The following is a 23142-nucleotide window of genomic DNA, read 5'->3' as shown; positions in this document are numbered from 1 at the left end:
GACCGCAGATCTGCCCCACTCCCCCAGCCCCAGGAGGAGGAGAGAACCTGGACATGTCTGCACAGGTTTCTGCTCAGGTAGGAGATTGTCAGCACCTTCTGCTGTGTTTGTAGAAATAGACTGAATAATCCTGGAGGGAATCTCTGCAGGAGCCGGGCTGAGCTGGGCTCTTCTATCCAGGGGGCCTCTGGGGGGCTTTCCTACCGGCCCTGGGGGTGTTTGTGGGCATCATTTGTGTTAAAGAGGGCATCTGTGTACTGCACCTTACTGCACTGTGAGAAATCTATGCAGTGCGCTGCATCTTACTGAACTGAGGAATCTGTGCACGCTGCACTGTATCTTACTGCACTGTGAGGAATCTGTGCATGCTGCATTGTATCTTGCTGCACTGTATCTTACTGCACTGTGAGGAATCTGTGCACGCTGCTCTGTGTCTTACTACACTGTGAGGAATTTGTGCACTGCATCTTACTGCACCGTGAGGAATCTGTACACACTGCACTGCATCTTACTGCACTGTGAGGAATCTGTACACACTGCATTGCATCTTACTGCACTATGAAGAATCTGTGCACACTGCATTGCATCTTACTGCACTGTGAGGAATCTGTCACTGCACTGCATCTTACTGCACCATGTGGAATCTGTGCACTGCATTGCAACTTACTGCACCGTGAGGAATCTGTACGCACTGCATCTTACTGCCCTGCGAGGAATCTGTCACTGCGCTGCATCTTACTGCACTATGAAGAATCTGTACACACTGCATTGCATCTTACTGCACTGAGGAATCTGTCACTGCACTGCATCTTTCTGCACCATGAGGAATCTGTGCACTGCATTGCACCTTACTGCACTGTGAGGAATCTGTGCACTGCATCTTTCTGAACTGAGGAATTTATACACACTGCACTGCATCTTACTGCGCTATGAGGAATCTGTGCACTGCATCTTACTGCATTTTGAGAAATCTTTGCACACTGCAGTGCATCTTACAACATTGTGAGGAGTCTGTGCGCGCTGCACTGTATCTTACTGCACTGTGAGAAATCTGTGCACTGCATCTTTCTGAACTGAGGAATTTATACACACTGCACTGCATCTTACTGCGCTATGAGGAATCTGTGCGCACTGCATCTTACAGCACTATGAGGAATCTGTGTGAACTGCATCTTACTGCACTACAAGGAATCTGTACACTGCACTGTATCTGACTGCACTTGGAGGAATCTTCACACTGCACTGCATCTTACTGCACTGAGTAGTCTTTGAACAATCTGTGCATGCTGAACTGCATATTACTGCACTAGGAGAAATCTTTGCCACGGCATTGCATCTTACTGCTTTATGAAAAAACTGTGCACTGCATTACACTGCACTGTGAGGAATCTGTGGCACTGCACTGTAGTGCACTGTACTGCACAATGAGAAATCTGTGAACTACACAGCATCTTATTGCACTGTGAAAAATCTGTGCACACTGCTGCATCTTAGTGCACTGTGAGAAATCTGTGCACACCCTTTATTCGCCTCTCCCTGTCAATTTGTTTACTTGCCCACCTCTACCCCTCTGTTCGAAGCATGTCCCCCAGGCAGTTGAACGTCAAGGCTACCCGTGCTGCCCTGTGTCCCTTTTCCCATCTTTCCCTTGTTTCCATCTCTCAGACTAGGCAAAGGCTTCAGTCATTGCAATAGTTTCTTGTGGCATAGGCTGGCTTGTGGCATTGACTGACCTTGAGTCTGCCAGGTAGGAGGCCTGTCAAGCAGAAAAACATATGTGTCTGTGGGTTTTTAATGTACCTCTGCTGGAGGATGTGTGTCTACAGGGTCTGTGTGTGCTTGTGAACAGAATAGGGTTGTTTTTGCAGGCTGTGTGTGTCTGTATGAGGCGTGTCTGACGTGTGCCTCTTTTCAGGGTGTCTGTCTTAGCAGATATTGGTGGGGCTGTCAGTCACTCTTCCTGGCCTCTCCTCTTCTCTGTACAGAGATCTTTAGGATCACTGGCTGAAAAGAATGTCTGCTCTGTGCAGAATAGTCAGCACACAGCGGAAGTCTGAGCAATGTCACATGTGAAGTTCTAGTTCTTCAACATAGTTTGAAGAATTAACCAGGTCTGAGTGAGACTTCGGCCTAACCTCCAAATGTGTGAGTGCCCGAAGCACCCACAATCACCTGTGTGACAATGCTACAGAGGGTTGCTGCACTCGCTCATCATGCGTTAAAGAGGATTGTACTATGATATAGGAGCCTATGTGGAGGAGTCCAAGAGACTCTTGAAGTTATTCTGCTCTGCTTGTCACTTTAGCAGGAAGGGGAGAACAAGATGAGTGAGCAGAAACAACAAGGAGAGGCAAGAGAAGAAAAGTAAGAGTGATAGAGAGAGAAAAACACAAGGGGTAAAGGAAATATTAGATATCATACAAAATATGAAAGAAATACGTTTTTGTGGGAGGGAACTAGAGTTTGAAAAGAAGGGCAGGAAAGGGAAAAGAATGATTATTTATGAATTCCAAAAAGTTGAATATACTGCTGTACACGGACCTAGGAACTTGCAGACCGGCACGCTTATCATGGTGGTGCGGTCCTTCTGTATGGCTTAACTCTACGGAAGCAGACACTAAAAATCTTTGAGGATTACTCCGTAGTGAGCCCAGCAATGGGACAACCAATTGTGTGAGGTCCCAGACAGACGGAACTATAGTCCTACACTTTGCAATCATTACAATTGGGAGAGACCTTCAACCTACTTTGGACATTTCACTATACATATAACCTTGAAAAAGTCCAGGTGGACGAAACACGCGTCAGCTGTGGCATTGTTGGACAACATTGTATGGAAATCTGCATTTGGAGTAAAAAACTTGTGGAATACCTTGATTTGTGTGGACTGGAATATATAACTGACTACAAACAGGAGACTTAACCTGTGATTGGAATTGTGTGTGCTTGAGTGGAACTTGTGTTTTGGACTGTGGGTGCTTATGTATCTGGAGCCAAAACGTTCTCTCAGGTGTGGCATGATGTGTTCTGAGTGAGAGCTTGAGGATGAGTCTGGCTGCTGCGTTTTGGATGGTTTGCAGCCTTCTGGTGAACTGTTTGATGATTCCTGCTTTTCCAGAGTTCCCGTAGTCCAGACTAATGGTGATAAGTGCGTCGATGATGATCTTCTGGTGTTGCTCAGGATCCATTTGAAGATTTTCTTCAGCATCTTCAGGATGTGGAAGCAGAGACGCCTTGACCTGGGCAGACATGTCCAGCTTTTTATTGATGATGATCTAGAGGTTACCGATGTGTGAGCTGGGGATGGGAGTAGGTACTAGATTGGCTGGCCATTAGGTGGAGTCCCACAGACAGGTGGTTTTTCTAAAGATTGGCACTTCTGTCTTGTCAGTGTTGAGTTTGAGACAGTTAGATTTCATCCAGGTGGCTACTTCCATCATGCAGCTGGTGAACTTGTTCCTTGTGTTGTTTGTTTTGTCCGAGAGGGACAGTATAAGTTGTGTGTTGTCGATGTAGGAGAGGATGTTGATGTAGTTGGCACGAATAACATTGGCCAGTGGAGTAAGTGTTGATGAAGGTCCAGCTAAGGGTTGAACCTTGAGGTGCTCCGCAGATGAGATTTCCGGTTTCCAAGGAATATGGCCTCAGGTTGACTGTCTGAGTTCTGTTTTTCAGGCAGGAGCAGATCTATTGCAGGCAGGTCTTTCTATCCCAATCTTGTGTAAGGCATCTGGTGAGAATGGGGTGTGGTACCATGTGAACATTGCTGTTTCCGTGCTGTGGTTGGCTTCATTCCAGACTGCGAATCCTTAAGGAGCTGGTGGTTGATGAAACAGTTTTTCCGATGCTTGTTGATGGTTTTCTCCAGGGCTTTGGCCGGGTATGGTAGGAGGGATATCATTCAGTAATTGGACAGTTTGGGGGGGGGGGTCCAAGAAGGGTTTTCTCAGCTGATCTGTACCAGCTGCCTGTTTCTAAGCTTCGGGAAATATGCCTGTATTGATGGAATCTTTCAGGATGGGAGTGAAGACTTCACCAGTTGGGGTTAGACCTTTGTGGAAAGTGTGGTGGGGCATGGGTCTGATGGGGCACCAGAGTGGATGGCCTTCATGGTTGTGGCAGTCTCATTTGTGGTGATGACATTCCACATGGTCAAGGTCCATTCTTTGGCTGAGATTGGAAGACAGGCTGCAAAGTTGATGGGGTCAGGTGGAGGGTTGAAGTTGATGTAAATGGATGTGATCTTGTTCCAAAAGAAGTTACAGAGATAGATGTAGGGGTCTTGTAAAGGGGAAATGTTGCTAGTGTCGTATATGGATGTGATCTTGTTCCAAAATAAGTTACAGAGATTGATGCAAGGGTCTTGTAAAGGGGAAACGTTGCTGGTGGTGGCTGTGGGCACTGTGAATTCTTCGATGATAGAGAAGATTTCTTTGCTGATATTGTTGCTGGCTCCGCTGCGGTCGGCATGGGCTGGTTACTTGGCATTTCACACTTGCTTGTGGTAGCATCTCAGGGTGGATTTGAAGTTCTTGGTGTCTTCCATTAGGTTGCTGGTGTGCTTGGGGCCACGTGTTGGGAGGGCAGAAGGCCAGTCCTTCTCTGAGATGTACTTCCAGCAGCAGCAGACTTGTCTCAAGGTGGTGGTTCTCCTGTGGTCCGGGATGGTAATCATGAAACTCACGAGGGCGTGGTCCTTTCAGGTGGTAGGCATTGGTTTGTTGACCGTGATGTTGCTTAGTATGGAGAAGACAAGGTCCAGGAAGTGTCCAGTGGTGTGGGTGGGTCTGGTGACGTTCTAGATGAAAGTTCAGGTCTCCAACAAGGATGAAAGTGCTGGAGTCTATGATAATCTCAGATCTAGATTCATTGCAATTTTCATTGTTCCTGTTACTCAGACGTATATCTCTAAATTACCAAAGTCAAGAGAAGTCGTTTCCCATCTTTCTTCTGCATTTTACATTGGGACTGCTGGCTTCTGATAATGCACCTTGTCTTTAGTCTAAAAAGACATAAGTAGGCCAGTTCACTTTAATACTACAGAACATTTTGGGGACACCCTGTGCTGAATGCGTCCGTCTCTGACCCAATGAGAACCTCATTCAGCTGGTGAGTATCCAAGGGGAAGAAGAAATTGGGTTTTTCGCTACATGAGGTTCGGTCCCTCCGGAGGCCACTTGCTTCAGATCGCAATCCTCTCTGAGATACCCCCGGTTGTTTACTTGATGTCTGGCATAGTATGTGAAATACAGACCCTGCCTCCTGTGGCCCGTTCCATCCCGTCCGCCTTCACCTCATAGTAGTTAACCTGGCTGAGGCGAACCAAAAGGATCCTCTGTTCTTGTTGACTAACTGCCCCAAATTCCAGCAAAGCTGCCATGCTTATTTGAGACTGATTGGGAATCAAATTCAAGAAGGTCTTCTGGTTACGTCTATTGTAGAGACCGCTTGTTGCAACTGCTCCCTGGCACATGTGATAGCATGAGCAGAACTGTGCATTCTTCCCACTGAGGATATAACCTTGAGAAAGAATTGTAAATGCTAAGACAAGAACATCTACCTTATTTCCATGGCATCTTTAGTCGAGGTTAGCAAAATCCCATTTCAGTTGTTAGTCCTGAAGCCCGTGCATGTGTTAGTGTTATAGCAGTACATTTGTGTGGCTGAGGCAAGATGGAGTTGCTAAGGTTCATGGTTTTTAGCATACGAGCCTCTAAATTAGGGTCAGAAGCAGCAAATCCATGTGGTAAAGAGGAAAACAAAGTGGTGAGTAAGGCTTCGAATGAACAAGCTGTTGGGATGAACAGATGGCAAAACCTCAACTATGAACCCACAGCCGTGATACATCGGTACATCGTGCCCACAGCCGTGATTCATTGGTACATCGTGCCCACAGCCGTGATACATTGGTACATCGTGCCCTCAGCCGTGATTCATTGGTACATCGTGCCCACAGCCGTGATACATTGGTACATCGTGCCCACAGCCGTGATTCATTGGTACATCGTGCCCCAGCCGTGATACATTGGTACATCGTGCCCACAGCCGTGATACATTGGTACATCTTGCCCACAGCCGTGATACATTGGTACATCTTGCCCACAGCCGTGATACATTAGTACATCGTGCCCACAGCCGTGATTCATTGGTACATCGTGCCCACAGCCGTGATACATTGGTACATCGTGTGGTAACAGGGTAGGTTTATATACAGGTTTGTCAAGTGTCTGTCATTAATTGTTCTCGTCTTTCTGTATCATTAGATTTTTTTACATGGTAACTTTGAGCTTGTTTTTTGTCCAAACATATTTTTATTGCCATCTATTAAGTATCCAAAGAAGCAGACAGGTTATCAACGCTGCACATAACATATCTCAAATCGTTACGTAAGAAATCATTGGGGTATGGCCCTCAGTCAGGACATTCAGCTGTATACTCCTGAATAACATGTTGTACAGTGTACAAAAAAAAAACAGTGTCCCCAATATAGTCAATATAGACTTGTGTCATTGCAACATACTATTAGATTCCTATGAAAATGTGTCGTTTTCGGAAATTGGAAAGGGGGAGTGAAAATGCCACCTGTTTGGTATCAAACAAAACTACTAACTTCTGGCGAGGGGTGGAGCAATATAGATCAGAGTTATGGTCTGGGGCTTTGGTTCGTAGGAGGGGGGTCCAGTGTGGACCCGGTTGCCCCCTTTCGGGTCTGCGATCAGCATGCTATGCACTACACGTCATAAGGATGCATGGGGGTAGGGCATGGGGAGTAATATTAGTAAGGGGAGAGACCCCTTTCCTCCTTCACCCACCCAGACTTTGTGGTACCCAATTTCAGAGTTCTCCCTATGCCTGGGTGTCTCCACCAGAGATGGTGCTCCTATAAGGGTCCCAAGCCCCATCTGTTCACTCCAGCCCAGGCCTATCCCACCCTCGCTCCCCTCTTCACTGCGGTGTGCCTGTGTCGGGCGTTCCTAGGGGTTTAGTACCGCCTCCATCGCTCTGCTATAGGACGGCGCCCCAGACCCTTTGACTCTTCCCTATGAGGACTCTGCCCTCTGTACCAGCCCAGTGGGGTACATCCCGTTTCCATGTCCCTGTCACGGGCCCACTGGCGGATTTCCAGGTAATTGCTCTCCGCCTTGTAGCTAGGCCCAGGGCTAGATCGGGCTAGATCGATAAATGTATTTCCCACCCTCCTTTTGGGCGGTCTGGGGAAAAGCCCCAAGAAGCATACTATGATCTAAGGGTCAAGTGTGCGCCCAAGCGATGTCCCTAACATTATTACCACTTCGCCCCAGAAAAGGTGTTGCACGCCGCAGGCCCAGGTCATGTGTATAAACCATAACTTTGAGCTTGTCGCGTGTGAATCTAAAGAACTAGCATTTGCAAGGATGGAATAAATCCTTTATTGTGAGATTAATTAAAATCAGTCAAAGTCAAAATCAACTTTATTCGGCTGGTTAGAGCCATAAAAGTGCAACATAAAACAGCAAATCAGCATAAAACATCATATGGAACCAATAACAATTCATGTCTTAATGTGCTTAAAAACCATTAAAATATTATACAAAAGAAATAATAGACCACATTTGTGACTATAATGTTACATTAGGTGGTAATAAGCATAATTATACTGCTAGTTTATTCAGAAGGGCTAAATCAGCGTCATCCTATTCCTATGTCTAATCGCCCCGATTAGGAAGCTTGCTACCCCGACACAGACTATAGGAGAGCCTAGCATTTGTAGATAGACCAGGGCCGGCCTTACTTCCACAAAATGTTGGCCCCTAAGCAGGGGAAGAATATACTTCCTGCGCAGGGGGCCATAATGGGTGCAGATAAACATAATGTGTAAAGTGTCTTGCTCTGAGAAGTTGTCACATGTACACAGATTTGTAGAGTCCAGTTTAAAATACCCTGTAGGAAAGGCCAGTAGCCAGGGAGCCATATTCAGTCGGAATCTCGTTAAGACAAAGAGATGGTAAGCCTTATTTATGTAAGTTAAATATGGTTGCATCTGCTGGCCCAGGCTCACCAAGGGCTTAATTAGTTATTTTTCCTCCCTTTGGCATTGACATCTGCCTAAGAACTTCAATGTAACCGCCTTGATGGCAGACTTAGCCAAGGGAGTAGGGGACATGAACAGGTCGGGGCAGCCAAGGTTCTCGGTTTGATCTTTAATATATTTAAGCCATGGAATTTGTAATGCCTTCTCCAGTGCTAAGCAATTCTGAATAATCAATCGGTTTAGTTTTGGGGATGGTTGAGTCCAAATTCTTAGCAAACGTAGAAGTGGGGCGACGGCGATCAGGTCTGAGATATAGCCCACTCCCAACTCCTCACGTAGATTAAAAATTGGGGTGAATGCTGGGACCAAGAGAAGTTTACGCGTAACATTATTTTCAGCCCCTTGTATTTCTTTCACATCCTTATAACCCCAAATGTCGCTGTCATAGGTGGTCCTAGGGATACACTTCGCGTTATAAACCTTTAAAATTGCAGGGAACGGCTTAGAGCCTATTCTTTTTGGGAACTCTAGGGTTGCCCCCACTGCTGTGGCTAAAACGTTCTTTTTAAGTGTGCGTTGTGCACACCACACCATGAACGCTGAATTAAATTCATTGGAAGTGTCCAACCAGTAAAGTCGTAGTATATCTTTGCTCAACATTCGGCCATAAGACAAAAGTTGAACACTTCTTATAAAAAATACAGTCACCCATTAATGCCCCATTCTTTTCGTTAAAGGCTTTGTGCAAAAAAAAAAAAACTTGCTAAAAATGCCATACATTCAACTAAAAATCATCCATGTTCTAGGGATTAAAACATGTTCAAAAAGAAGAATAGCGTGCTAGGTCCATCGTATAGAGACATTGGCCTTATTGTGTGTGTTTTACTATGTTGTGCTGTGTCTGATTTCTAACCTGTTCCAGTTCATGCCTTGACTGCTTGACCTTACTACTTCGAGAGTCATTTACTCAAAGGAAGCAGCCTGGTTATTCAGTTGAAGTGATGTAGCATTGGTGTCCCTGCTGAACACTGTGCCTGCCTGTACTACTGCCACATCACCACTGAATGATCACAAGACCCCAAGAAAAGGCCTCTCAGACCCCTGTATCTGACCTCTCCTGAGTGAGAGTACCTAGATGAAGTGTGCAGGAAAGTTTCTTCATGTATTCTGCACAGCACTTCCTCCAGCAGCTGTTCTGGTGAGGACTTCTTCTAGCTCCAGTTCATTGAACTATACTTGGATCCCTTAAAGTTTTATTTTGCACAAAGATGATCTCTTTGATTATGGCAGTTCATAAGTCTTGCTCTTCTCACTGGCTGTAACCTCTTGTCTTTTCATGCTTCTCGTGCCGTAAATGCCTGAGTATTATTGTGGTTTGTAACTTTTCCAGTCTCCAGGTTCACTGGCTCGGTTACCTTTTCATGTGGCCGTTGGTATCCTTAGTTTAATTGTTTTACACACCCACTTGTTTCTAGATCATTCCCAAAAGTCTCAGTATTTCAACCCTCATCAAATGTCTCAACACCTCAAATGATACACTACTAGAAATAGTTAATAGCTGCCCATTAGTTACACTGGCTCTTGATACAAAGTCCCTGCAGGGACATTATTCGAACTCTAGCAAAGAATACGGTGTCAGCAGGATTTATTCTTAAATCTGAAATCTACCAAACATTGTATTGTAAGGTCATATCCAACATGCTTGGCCTTTATAGCCTTAGGCGAGGTTGATCCTCTTGGGAAAACTCTAGTCCATCACAATATTTTATTGCCATGGTGGTCTATCTTACAAATCTGTAGATTGCTTCATGTGCCCTCCATCAGTAATCCTGCTGTTCCTCCTTATGTCTTGAGCTGTTTCTATAGCTTTGTGGGTGTTGATTTCCTTTTTGGAGCCAGGCTAGTGAGCTGAAGTTTTATCTTCCAGTGCACGTGTGAAAGAACGCAACAAGGTGCGGCTGCAGGACTCATACTTCAAGATTTTGGGCATTCACAGAGATTCTGTCACAAAGAAGATCTTAGTCTTATTTAATGATAAAACATTAAGTTTGATCCATCTATTAACCTTAGATGTATCCATGAGTAGGCTTCTGGTGCTGGTACTTCATTACACCTTGCTTCTCTCTCAACCCCTCGTTGGCCATGGTAGACTTGCCATTCATTTCTACCTCACCCCGAGCACTCCATGCCATCCCCACTGGATAGCCAGCATCTTCCAAGAGCACCAGAGAAAACCTCTTCGTGCTCGGGATACTTCATCTCAACCATAATCCTGGGATACGTCCTATTATGACTTTGCAAACTGGTGCAAGTACAGACCTTACCACACTCCACTCTCGGGACAACGACTGTGAGCAGTCACAGGCTTCTCAACAGGTAGTGCAGGGGCTGTGGAGGGGGCTGGGAGTCACAAACTCAGAACTCAACAGTCAATGCCCAACCCAGGGCCTATCTTTTATAAAAGAAGAGAGTACTTTAATGTTACAGCAAAACTAAATATCACACATCACAAAGCGAGCTCAATAGGGGTTTGTAATCAGCAGCCTCGGATAGTGAAGAGCTACACCCCCTTCTTTTCTCTAGCTTCCGTCTCCTTCCTGCTGCAGTGAATTTTATGTATTTACAGTTCCCGAAGCTGTACAGAGAAGGCAAGCATGAGGCCCAGGTGCAGATAACTCAAAGCAGTCTCACTCAATAGCTGTGCAACCCTTGGTTAAAATGTTTTAAGCAGCATGGATGCTTTGCTCATGAGAATCTGACTCTTTCCCCAAATTCAGGTTAACACCCTGTGTTTTTCTGCCCTTCGGTGAATTGTAGTACGCAGTACGGCACACACAGGGTCAGTACCGGTATGGCACTGGTGGTTTCTTTGCGGGCGCTGCAACTGCAGCCTCGCTCATATAAGGGTTCGCAGAGCAGACTTGCTGGGCAGTTCTGTGTGGTCAAACCAATCTTCACCAGTTGTAACCCTCATGGCTGTCTGCACACCTGTGATCAGAGGTAGCAGTTTCGACCTCCCAATTGAATTTCTTCCCAATGATGTGGCCGTGGCAGTTGTGACCCGAGGCCGATCCTGGCTTCCCACTTTGTTGGAAATGCAGTTTTCTTTCACTCCATTGACAGGGGCAGTACCAGTATCGCTAGCACAAGCCAGGCTGCTAAGTGAGACGGAAATCTTCGCTCTGGTTCATTTGTGATACCGTTCACTCAGAAACTGTGCAAAGAGATGGTATGTATGAATGTATTTGGTATTTCTATAGTGTCAACATAGGCAAAAGGCAGCGGATCGGAGACCGAGGAATCCCTTTGCTCCCTAAGTCACTCCTGGCTTGCTCTTTTTGTTTGTCTGCTTCCTCTGGGTGTTTCCATCCTGGAAAATGCTGGTCGTCTCCTGGACTGTCTGCCCTCTTACAGGGGAAGGCACATAGTGGCGGAGATCTCCCTATGGTAAAATATACAGAAAAGTTAAAAACAATTACTAAAATAAGTTTTACGTTATATATTTAAGATGAACAAAATAATAAATGCTGCAGCACTATTAATTTAAATTTAAAATGTAATTACTTTAAATATATTAAACTAAACACATACTTTTCTGAAGTTTAAATGAAAATAAAAACAATTCCCAGCCAATGTAAAACAAGTATTTTTTATTATATATTAACCATTATTAAAAGTAATACAGATAATTAATTAAAAGTAATTTAATGATGTCATACAAATAAATGTTAAAATAATTATAAAATAAAAAAGGTTATTAAAATATTTTAAACAAAACAAATGTTTTATTTTGACATTTTTTCACATTATATTAAATGTATCTATATTGAAAGTAATTTAACATGAATTCCTATTGGGTTACATGTTAAGTCTCTTGCTTCATCCTTTTCTATGGGGGGTGCTGCAGTACCAGTTGTTGGCCATGTGTGGTGCTGGATTTATTTCAGCTCTGAGCTAAAGTACATGTACTACTGTTTTGGGTCGCTTTTGTCTGTAGGAACTTTACAAAGTGCAGTTTGTGAATAAGAATGAGCTTAATCCTTTGTGGGTGCACATCCAGCCCTCAACCCCTCTCTAACTCTGCCCTCCTTGCTAAACCCCTCACATTTAATAGTATGTATACCCCCATTTCTAGACACTCCCCCGGTCCCTCCCACATTTGCAACTAGGGCCCTTATTACAAAGTCCGACCAACACCGCTGCGGACTGGAACTGCTCGACCACAGGTCAGCGGCTCCGAACGCAGAATCCGAAACATCCATTTTTCAATTACAAAGAAAAAAGGTCCTTAGCTTAAGATAGATAAAAATAGCATTTCGACATAGGCTGCAATGAGAACTATGGATAGTTTTCCAATGTCCAGCCGGACAAAGGAGCGTTTATTTACAATAAATGTCACAAGAAATAAACAAATTGAAAACAAGGAAGAAAAATGAGGAAAGGGCACAATCCTGTGTCGAGTTTTGAAAGAGAGAAGGTAAAGAAATACATAGAAAAAATATTATATCAGGCAGAAACTTTGGAGCAAATGGTGGCTTAAAGTATAATACAATTTTCGAAAAGCTCAAAACCACAGTGACCACAATGAAGTTTACAATGGGTACATTGCGGTACTGTTTAGAAAGTCGACGTTTCGATCCCTAGCTCCTAATACAGTGGGATCATCTTCAGGACTAAACAATAAGCAGTTGCCTGTTTTAATGCTTTAAGAGACCGAGGGGTCTTGAGTAATGACTCGCTGTTACAGCCATCATGCCGTAATCCACGGAAGACCGGCCACCGCCACAACGAGACTCTCATGAGCTCCTTTACCAAACATCAGCCATTCTTGCTGCTTGGATTAAGCTACAGCCACCGTGGGCTATACTAAAGAATACCGGTCACTTCACCCAAGGAACCTCCTTTGTGCTTTTCATTGCGCAACAGACCCTGCGGGCTGCCTTGATTCCCATTGTGTCCCAACTGACGCCGCGGACCTCTATCACGACTTTTCACCCCCAGAGACTCCTGTCCAAGGCGCGTCCATACCACCACGTAACTGGGCATACCATGAGTCATTACTCAAGACCCCTTGGTCTCTTAAAGCATTAAAACAGGCCATCTGTTGCTAACGAGGTGACTTTCAGGGTCCAAAGAAAATATTGATTTGTGTCATTAGTTCTGAGCTTGTCTTTAATGATACATATTTTATATGCAGGTCAGGGTTAGCTAGAGGCAAATGTTCTTTTTTTTTTTTTTAGTTTGTTGGCACATGATTGAAATAATAACAACATTCTAACCATCACACCAGCCTGCAAAGGACAGACATATTATCTTTGCTTGTTTTGCTTTTGTGTCTTGGGACCACCAGGCTTTTCCTCGTAGTTCTAAATAAAGGGTGGAATAAGTTTATAATCAGTGCTCTGACAAATTGCTTAGTTTTTCTAAAGTTGACTTTCCTAAATATAAATGAGCATTTCTTGGAGCTTAGATAATTTTGTAAGTGAGTCAGAATGTAACAATGTATTCTATAATGGGTCCCTGAACAGAAATAGCCACAGAGTGTTTCTTTTAAGGAATTGATTAACAACTTCCTCATTGTCTTTGCTTCAGGGACTGGCTTAGATGGTCTATAGGATAGTCCAAATGTCTCTTTGTTTGGAATCCATTCTTGCACTAGGTTTACCACTTTTGAGAGTTACCGGTCAGCAGCTTTGTTTTTAGCTATGATATCTTTTATGTTGGTAAGCTTGTGTTTGAATTTGTTGGAGTGATTGCAGTCTCTGCAAAATGTTAATGTTGTCTACCAAATCAGATTTAAACTCAACTTGTTTTCTAGGGAGAGCGAGGTCAGGAACAAACATAGGTAAGTCAAACAAAAGTTTACAGGCCTATTACTCTAGGCAAATTATTTAGTTCTCACTGAACCTGATAAAGTCTATGAAACCACGACAATCATGAATACAGGGCGCAGCTATCGAGTCTTGCTACAATTGGCTCACTTTACCACAATCCAGATGAAAATTACTCCCAAAGCAGGTATAGCATCCATAAATTCCTTAGTGGAGAAAGCAAGGCCATCATCTGAATGAAAGCATGAACTGCTTTCATTTCTACAAGGCACTGCAAGTTTTTTATGACTGCTCCAACAAGGGCAGTCTGGGGCTGCCACACCCACAGAAACCAAGAGCAAGAATCAACCCCAGTATGCAGTTATTCTACTTGGCTGCTGGCAGTGGGACAAAATGGATTAGGAAATGACACTCAAGGCATATTTATTTATAAAGCACAAACTAATACCCAAAAGCGTCTAGATGCTGGAAATTGGATATCGTGATGGGAGTAGGTGCTGGACTTACTACAGAAGAGTAATTTTTGGGCATTCATAAGTAAACATGGTCACCACTATCATTGCTGTGGCACTGTAGTACTGATGCCAGAATGTGCAGAAGCTAACCCTTCGTAAGCTGCTCTGAATTTATCGAAGCTATCTTTTATTATTAGGTGTGTGATTACTAACACTCCTGGTATGGTTTACATGGGCACTGTATCTTTGATAAAAGTACATGTATACCCAGAAAGGAAACCATCAGGGGGCTTTAGCCTTTTAACGTTGCCTCTGTTACCATCAATGTGTTTAGGGATCCAGTTACATTAGTAACTGTGCAGGTTTGATCCATTCTTTGCACTAAAGGGAGCTGCACTGTTCCATTTAGCATGGATTCTGTCACTGTTGTGACATTTTGCCTCTAAGGAGAGAACACCCAGTTTCATAGTCCACTCATTAAAATATGGTTTAGTGAGAAAGTTATGAACCTTGAAACAACACCTTTCTCTGCTTAATTGCCAGCATGTGATAGAGGTGGGCTTGGATCCTCAGGCCAAAACAAACTGAGCCTTTTGTCTGTCACCCACACCTAAACATTACGCCCCAAGTACTAAAGACGTAGCACTAACCTGTGATTTAAAATGAGAGCGCTAAAGACATACCCATCTACTTGCAAATGTGTCACTCTGATATTAGAAAACATGGGCTCAATCTTGGCTTCCCTGCTTGACCAACTTGTATTGCCCTAGGCAATTGTTTTATTTCACTTTCACACCTTTTACTTCATTATCACACATATGAGAGCAACTTGAAATTCATGAGTTCACGATGAACACTGTACAAAACATCTTTGTTTGATTTAATAAATGATATTTGTTTCCATGTATAATAATAACCCAGGTCACATAGATGGTGCACAAGACACCTGCCTAGACTCTTGATTTGATAATGGTATTGTTGGCAGGGTGGGGAAGGCATGAAGTTTTTTCTAAGATCATATTTGATAACCATCACGTTTAATAAATGCCTTTCAATGCAGTGATACAATCTGATGCATTTAAGTGCAGGCTGGGTCTAAGTGGGTCCTTATGTCAAGTCGCCTCATTTGACAGACATCTACGCACATTAAACCCTCGTCTGGCAATGCAATGAATATTTGGTACCCACTATCAGCTCATATCAGACCAGCTCCCTCCCTGAAAGTGATGAAATTAGAGTTCAAGAAGGACTCTAAACGAAGTTCTTCATTTAATCTTTTTCTAAGGCTGTCCCCTTGCTTATAATAATTAAGCACTTGTAGAGCGCCTGGCTACCTTCGGGCAGCGCTAGGCTGGGCTATTTTCCTCTTTTCCTCCCTTCTGCATTTTCTCTTCTCACTCCTTTCTTTTCTGCCCTCTGATTATGTTCTCATCCCAATATACACTTTCCAAGAGGTATGTTGTAAGCATGCTCAGAGTTTAGAGTTTCCTAAGTGCAAAGTGTCAGAGAGTGACCACTTTATTACATGCAGAGAGCAGCATATTATGCATTACTTTCCTTGCCTTATTCTTACGCGAGCCGAGTTAAATGCAGTCACAAAAAGACTGCGTTTCCCAGAACCGGTTGGAACGCTTGATTACAGAAGACTATATCGGGTGCTCTATCATGGCTCTCTAGATCTCATTTAAGCCTTCCATGCTTGCAGCCAGCCCTACTCGCTGATGGTGCCCATTGAAAACAACATTTTAAAAAATCAATCGAGTAAAGAGCTTCAGTCACTGGAAACATCACAGTGAAACAGTAGCAAAATCAACTCTTGACAGTTAATGATCATCGGTGACAGGATCTGAGCAAAGAAGCAAACAGAAACACAACAGTGGTGGCATTATAACTCCAACTCACAGCTGCACTGAGATGATACTGTCTTTTATAAAATAGAGACTTTCTAACACTAAAAAGACATCAGACACATAGTCCACCATGGGCCTGATTTAGAGTTTGGCAGGCGGGTTACTAGGTCACAAAACATGACAGATATCCCATCCGTCTTATTACAAGTGCATGATAACCTGTGGCCGATGTAATAAGGTGAGCAGATGGGATATCTGTCACATCTGTGAAGGAGTTACCTGTCCGAGAGGCAGGTGTAGAACCAGAGGAGTTAAAAAAGGAGTCAGAACTTTATATTGTGGACTGATGGCAAAATATTCCTTAGATCTCTGGTGGGAACGCCCTGAGAGTGATTTTTATGATGCTTTTGTCTCCGAAGCTTATTTTGTCAGACACCTGGGCCCTCACCTGGATCACCCCCTTGAGGCTGGCAGTCTCCAGATGTTGGTTTTTATGAGGCTTTGCTGTTCTCAGGTGAATGGTCAAGTGGTAACACCCACTCAGCAAGCGCCCATGTGAAGCAGCAGGAAGAGGATTCATTGAAAACCAATACTCCGCCCAGTGCAGAGGGAAGCAGACCCAAAAAGGAACATGCACCTGCCTGTGCACCTCTTCTGTTTGTCCCTCATAAGCACCTACCTGTGCACCTCATCTATTTGTAACTCATAAGCACCTACCTGTGCACCTCATCTGTTTGTACCTCATAAGCACCTACCTGTGCTCCTCCTCTGTTTGTACCTCATAAGCACCTACCTGTGCACCTCATCTGTTTGTACCTCATAAGCATCTACCTGTGCACCTCCTCTGTTTGTACCTCATAAGCACCTACCTGTGCACCTCCTCTGTACCTCACAAGAACCTACCTGTGCACCTCATCTGTTTGTACATCATAAGCACCTACCTGTGCTCCTCCTCTGTTTGTACCTCATAAGCACCTACCTGTGCACCTCATCTGTTTGTACCTCATAAACATCTACCTGTGCACCTCCTCTCTTTATACCTCATAAGCATCTACCTGTGCACCTCCTCTGCTTTTTACCTCAGGTGCACCTCCTCTGTTTGCACCTCATAAGCACCTACCTGTGCATCTCCTCTGTACCTCACAATAACCTACCTGTGCTCCTCCTCTCTTTATACCTCATAAGCATCTACCTGTGCACCACCTCTGTTTATATCTCATAAGCATATACCTGTGCTCCTCCTCTGTACTTCACAAGCACCTACCTGTGCACCTCCTCTGTTTGTATCTCATAAGCACCTACCTGTGCATCTCCTCTATTTGTACCTCATACGCATCTACCTGTGCACCTCCTCTGTTTGTACCTCATACGCATCTACCTGTGCACCTCCTCTATTTGTACCTCAAATGCATCTACCTGTGCACCTTCACTGTACCTCACAAGAACCTGCCTGTGCACCTCCTGTATTTGTACCTCATAAACACTTGCCTCTGCACTTCTTCTGTTTGTACCTCATAAGCATCCCCCTGTGTACACCTCCTCTGCTTGTACCTCTCAGGTACCTATGCACCTAGTTTGTCATCCCTGCACTGGTAACCACGGGCACTTGCCTATCCGGGCATTACCTCTCTTCTGCTATTTGCATGCAGACAGACGCTCCACTGCTTTGGAAAAAAATGCACCCTGAGTTACCTTTGTTTTGTACTTCCTGAAGATATAGTTTTGTTATATACTTGTTATATACTTCCTGAAGAGTTACCATTGTTATATACTTCCTGAAACTGAAGAAACAGCAGCACATCCTGATCCATCTTCTTTCATAATCTGTTCTTGTTTAAATAAAATCTTGATCATATGCATCTACCTAAACGTGTGCCTGTAGCAAGTGGGTGCTCCTTGAGTGCATTTTCTTCACTGAGTTACTTTGTGAATACTGACAAATCATCACCTCCTTTTCTGAATTAAATAAGACATGTTGTGCTAAACAGAACTTCTAGTTAAATATATGTGAATGGGGAATATCCCTTACTAAGTTTCAAAGATGGTAAAGGCAAGATGTATTTTACTACCATTTAAACATTGTATATTCACATTCCAATATATTTGCATGCAGTAATTATACATCTCTTTACATCCAACAGAAAACAAGCCTTGAATACTTGAAATGAATATGGATAATAAAGATATTACTGTAAATCTGCAAGAACAATGAAAAACTGGGCTCCAGTATTCAGGAAAACATCAGCACAGTCAAAGACAGACAAACCTGAGCCTTAACTGACAGAGCTTGGAAGAAGCAGTTAAGGGCAATTCAGTGAATGTACAAGTATGAGCTGTGTGCCTCCACGTCACAAGACCAAGAAAAGAACTCTAGAAAATGTAGGCAACACCACTGATAAACCTCCTACTGTATAAAAAAGTATCCAGTACAAGCTTTGATCATGGGATCGGTAAACTATTTCTGACCAAACCACAGGAAGCAGAAAAAAGAACAACGGAGTGGAGCCGGACAACTGAAGTTTAAATGGAAGTCGAGTTCTGCTAAATCAAATGAAAACGTCTGTCCCAATTTGCACCAACCAGAAGGAAGATGAATCTTTACCCCTAGCTGTACAAAACCAATATCCATTCTAAAGGCACTATCACCCACAAAGAAGTATTACACACATTATGAGTGTGACAGGTATTTGGTGACCTTGAGTGTAACAGGTATTAGGTGCCCTTTGCACTTTATTGTTAAATCGGAAACCAAATGTGCAAAATAGCACACACAATTAGGGAGTGTGAGAATAACACAATTGCTTTAACAGACATGTTGACCCTTCAGGAAACACAGTTATGTGATGTAGACAAATATATACCCAATCCAGAGACACTAACCAAAAATAAAGAATCAGACACATGCAGCGAGAACTTTAGTTTATCATCACTACTAAAGCGCCCTCAGCAAACGCACACAGGAGAAAAACAATTCAATTGCACTGAATGTATGAAGAGCTGTAGTCGGTTATCTGACCTCCAAAGACATCAACGAACACACACAGGGGAAAAACCATACCATTGCAATGAATGTATGAAGAGCTTTAGTCAGTTATCAAACTTCCTAGTACATCAACGAACACACACAGGGGAAAAACCATACCATTGCAATGAATGTGCAAAGAGCTTTAGTCATGTATCGAACCTCCAAAGACATCAACAAACACACACAGGGGAAAAACCATACCATTGCAATGAATGTATGAAGAGCTTTAGTCAGTTATCACACCTCCAAGGGCATCAGCGAGCACACACAGGTGAAAAGCCATACCATTGCAATGAATGTGTGAAGAGCTTCAGTCAGTCATCACATCTCCAAAGACATCTTCGAACACACACTGGGGAAACACCATACCATTGCAATAAATGTGGATGTAGTTATAGACATTCCTTAACATTAAGGAATCGTCAGCAAACACACACAGGGGAAAAGCCTTCGGGGTGCAGTGAATGTGTTAAGAGCATTAGTCGGTTATCATGTTTTCAAACAGATCAGCGACACACAGGGTTGAAACCATTCAAGTGCAGTGAATGTGGGAAGAGCTTTTGTCAATCGTCAGTCCTACTCAGACATCAGCGAACACACACAGGGGAAAAACCATACTATTGCAGTGAATGTGGGAAGAGCTTTTGTCAATCGTCTGTCCTACTCAGACATCAGCGAACACACACAGGGGAAAAACCATACCTTTGTAACGAGTGTGGAAAGAGCTTTAGTCAATTATCAGACCTACAGTGCCATCAGCTAACACACACTGGGGAAAAACCTTACCATTGCATTGAATGTGGGAAGAGCTTCAGTCAGTCATCGGTCCTACACAGACATCAGCGAACACACACAGGGGAAAAAGCCATTCAAGTGCAATGAATGTGTGAAGAGCTTTAGTCAATTATCAATTCTGCAAAGTCATCAGCGAACACACACAGGGAAAAAACCTTACCATTGTATTGAGTGTAGAAGTACTTTCAGTGACTCCTCAAACCTTAGGAAGCATCAGAGAACTCCTACGGTAAAAGCCATACAAGTGCACTGAATGTATGAAAACCTTTAGTCGATTATCAGTTCTACACAGCCATGAGCAAAAACACACCCTCATTGAACAATTGAAGTAATCCTAGAGATGTAGAGAATTTGGTAAGAATGTAAGGGCTATAATAGTGACTCAACTGTGGATACACACAGGAGCAAACAAGGGCAGTTATTGAGATGAAGGAATTACAAGTGGGACATTCCATTACCAGATAATACAAAGTAGATGATAGAAGACATGACTTGCAGGAAAGAAGAAAAACATAGATATTTATAGAATTATGAACGTGACTATTCTTCTCTACATGTAGGAGAAACCATGAAATACTAGGAAACATATTGGAAGACTAGCATTAGGTGGACTAAAAAATAGGAATAAAGTTGGTTTTTATTGAGTGAAACAGTGTTTTTAACAAGTGCAAGAAAAAAACATGCAAGCATATCTGATCATACTACTGGTAAAAGCAACACTATGAATAATGCTTGGACTAACAAGGATATTTTCAGCTAGATTTCGGGATTAGTGTTAAAACCTGTAAATCCATAAACCCAAAACACATGCACTTCCATGAAATGCTTAACCAAAAAGACACGTGTAGTTCCTTATAGCGAACAGTGAAAGTATCCAAGTCATCCAATCAGAAGGATGGTAAAGAGGCTCTATTCCAGGGGAGTGACAAGAAAAAGCAGAGCCAACACAAGCTGACACACAACATGCAAATTAGGCATGCTACTAACAAGATCTGTCAAAAAATATCCTAGGATAAATTCTAAATATGAGCACAGTTGTTGATCTCTACACTAAATAAAACAAACAACCACTTATTGCATGCCATTCACTCATGTGTCCCTTTATTAAAAAGTGCTGTTACTACCAAATGTAATGTTACTTACTTTACCAAACATAGCCCAGTATGTCTGACACAGCTTTTCTGCCATCTATTGCTGGTTTTATGCCAGCTTGTATTTCTATAAAACCTACCTCGGAGAAGCAGAAGGTGGGAATAATGCTATTATTCTCTAAACTCTAAAATAAGAAATCACTTTCACCTAATAAATGAAGCACTCACCTTATCTATTAAAATGTATGATGACTATAAAAGATATGTGAAAACATTAATTCTCTGTAGACTGTGTGCTGTTTTATAATATCATCACTGGCAGACGTTCATAGACATGTGACATTTTTAAAAAAGAGTTTTGTTGCAATAGTAGAGGTAGAAGGTGCTAGACAGATGCTGATAACATCACATGTAACAAATCCAAATTGAATAGGATGTAGGTGCCATTAGTATATGAATTACACAACCTGATCAAGAGAGAAAATGTCTGCAATTAGCCATTTAGGAAGCAGAGGCAGGAGCAATCCAGGGCAACCCCAATGATGCCTGCTTAGGCAAGGCATATCATCGAAACAGCATGTTCGATAGTTTGTACCATACTGGAGAGTATACTGTGCAGATGTATTTTAACATCACTTTTTGTTTTATTTTTAATAACATTTCACACTTTTATATTAGGCATATTCACAGTTTGCTAATAATTATTTGATGCAGTTATTATCAAGGCGTTAGTTCTTGATTAGATATTGATTTTGTTGCATAACATCAAGAACAATATCCTAGTGTGTTGTCTTATCTTATTCTCGTATAAGGTGGTTGCCTTCACATAGAACCAAAAGCAAAATCAAGGTTTATTTGGATCTCACGCTGGTAGAACAATAAGTCCTTAAAGTCATGAAGCTGCACACTGTAAGATGGCCAGGCCGAGCACAGGGCATCTCTTCGGAAGAGTGAGGGCTCATTAATGAAAGTCACAGAGCTGCAGCTGTGTTAGTCAGGACGAGCACAAAGCAAACAAAAGCATTTACAGCTTTTGCAGAGTTTTGTAGAGGGCAGATGGATAATGGACTCCAATCTTGAAATGATTGTTCAACAGAGGAAATGAAAAACAAAACATTGTTCCCATTAAAATATGATACAGATAGAATCAATTCTGATGCTATAAAATGTACAGAGCAATGATGGATTTTACATGCTAATAAGAAATGTATGTTTTTTGCTCTCCAGTTCCTGTCAAGGTTGGGAACCCTGTCCAAAAATCAACATGATTGAATAGCATTAGTAGAGTAAGACTGTGTCATTTTATAATTTATAGAAGAAAACAAATTGGCCACACGAATAGGGATCTAAAAATGAATCTATTTGCTTTTTTGAATGGGTAAACCAAAAAACCCTTTTTATTTTTGTGCCCCGGTTATCTTGAAAATAGCTGATAGCTGATATGTTTATAAAGCTGGTGTGATATGCAGATACAGCAGTCACTACGCTAGATTTATGTGTGGTATCCTAGAACGAGGTGACTTTTAGAACTTGCAAATTAAACTGTTACTTGCTGTTGAACACCGGGATGAGCACAGCACATGTATGGAGCCTGACGTCTGTCCATCTTGGCATGTTTGGTGTTGAAGTGTTTGTTACAACTTCCTGGCCACATGGCTACCTTTCCTGCATAACATAGCTGGGGTTCACTGAGAATTGTCTTGTTCCCCTTGGCTGAGTGCACTAGATATGTTCAACTAATTTAAATGATTGATTGATTGAGAAGACATCTGTTTCTAGTGTTCAGTGCTGATGTACAGAATAAAGAGGTGCACACAGTCACTGTGATGCTTAGTTGTTGTGGTGCAGAGGGAACATATTACAGGGGAAACCTCATTTACCCCGCAGTCTTTACAACAACCAGCCTTTACAGCGAGGTTGGTACCCCGTGTGCAACGCAACCAGAGCGTTACTTTAGCACGCTGTAGGGGATGCATTGTTGGACTGGTGTTGGATTTTTAAGTCCAACACCTTCCCTACTGTTGCGTAGACTGGAGTTGGAATAATAATTTATACTATTCAAAAGTCCAGCCCCGCCTAATGCA

The 23142-nt window shown here is 42.9% G+C and overlaps 1 pseudogene across 1 annotated transcript in view; it reads left to right on the top strand.

Moving 5' to 3' along the window:
* Positions 1-21336, top strand: part of LOC146838959 (uncharacterized) — a 67775-nt pseudogene extending 46439 nt beyond the window's left edge. The window contains exon 3 of the transcript XR_014960750.1: positions 19045-21336. The product of XR_014960750.1 is annotated as an uncharacterized LOC146838959 (transcript). The remainder of the gene's footprint in view (positions 1-19044) is intronic.
* Positions 21337-23142: the final 1806 nt, after the last annotated feature.

This window comes from Triturus cristatus, chromosome 4_2 (genome assembly GCF_964204655.1).
Source record: "Triturus cristatus chromosome 4_2, aTriCri1.1, whole genome shotgun sequence".
In the NCBI taxonomy this organism is placed as follows: domain Eukaryota; kingdom Metazoa; phylum Chordata; class Amphibia; order Caudata; family Salamandridae; genus Triturus; species Triturus cristatus.
This window is presented reverse-complemented; position numbering and strand designations above follow the sequence as displayed.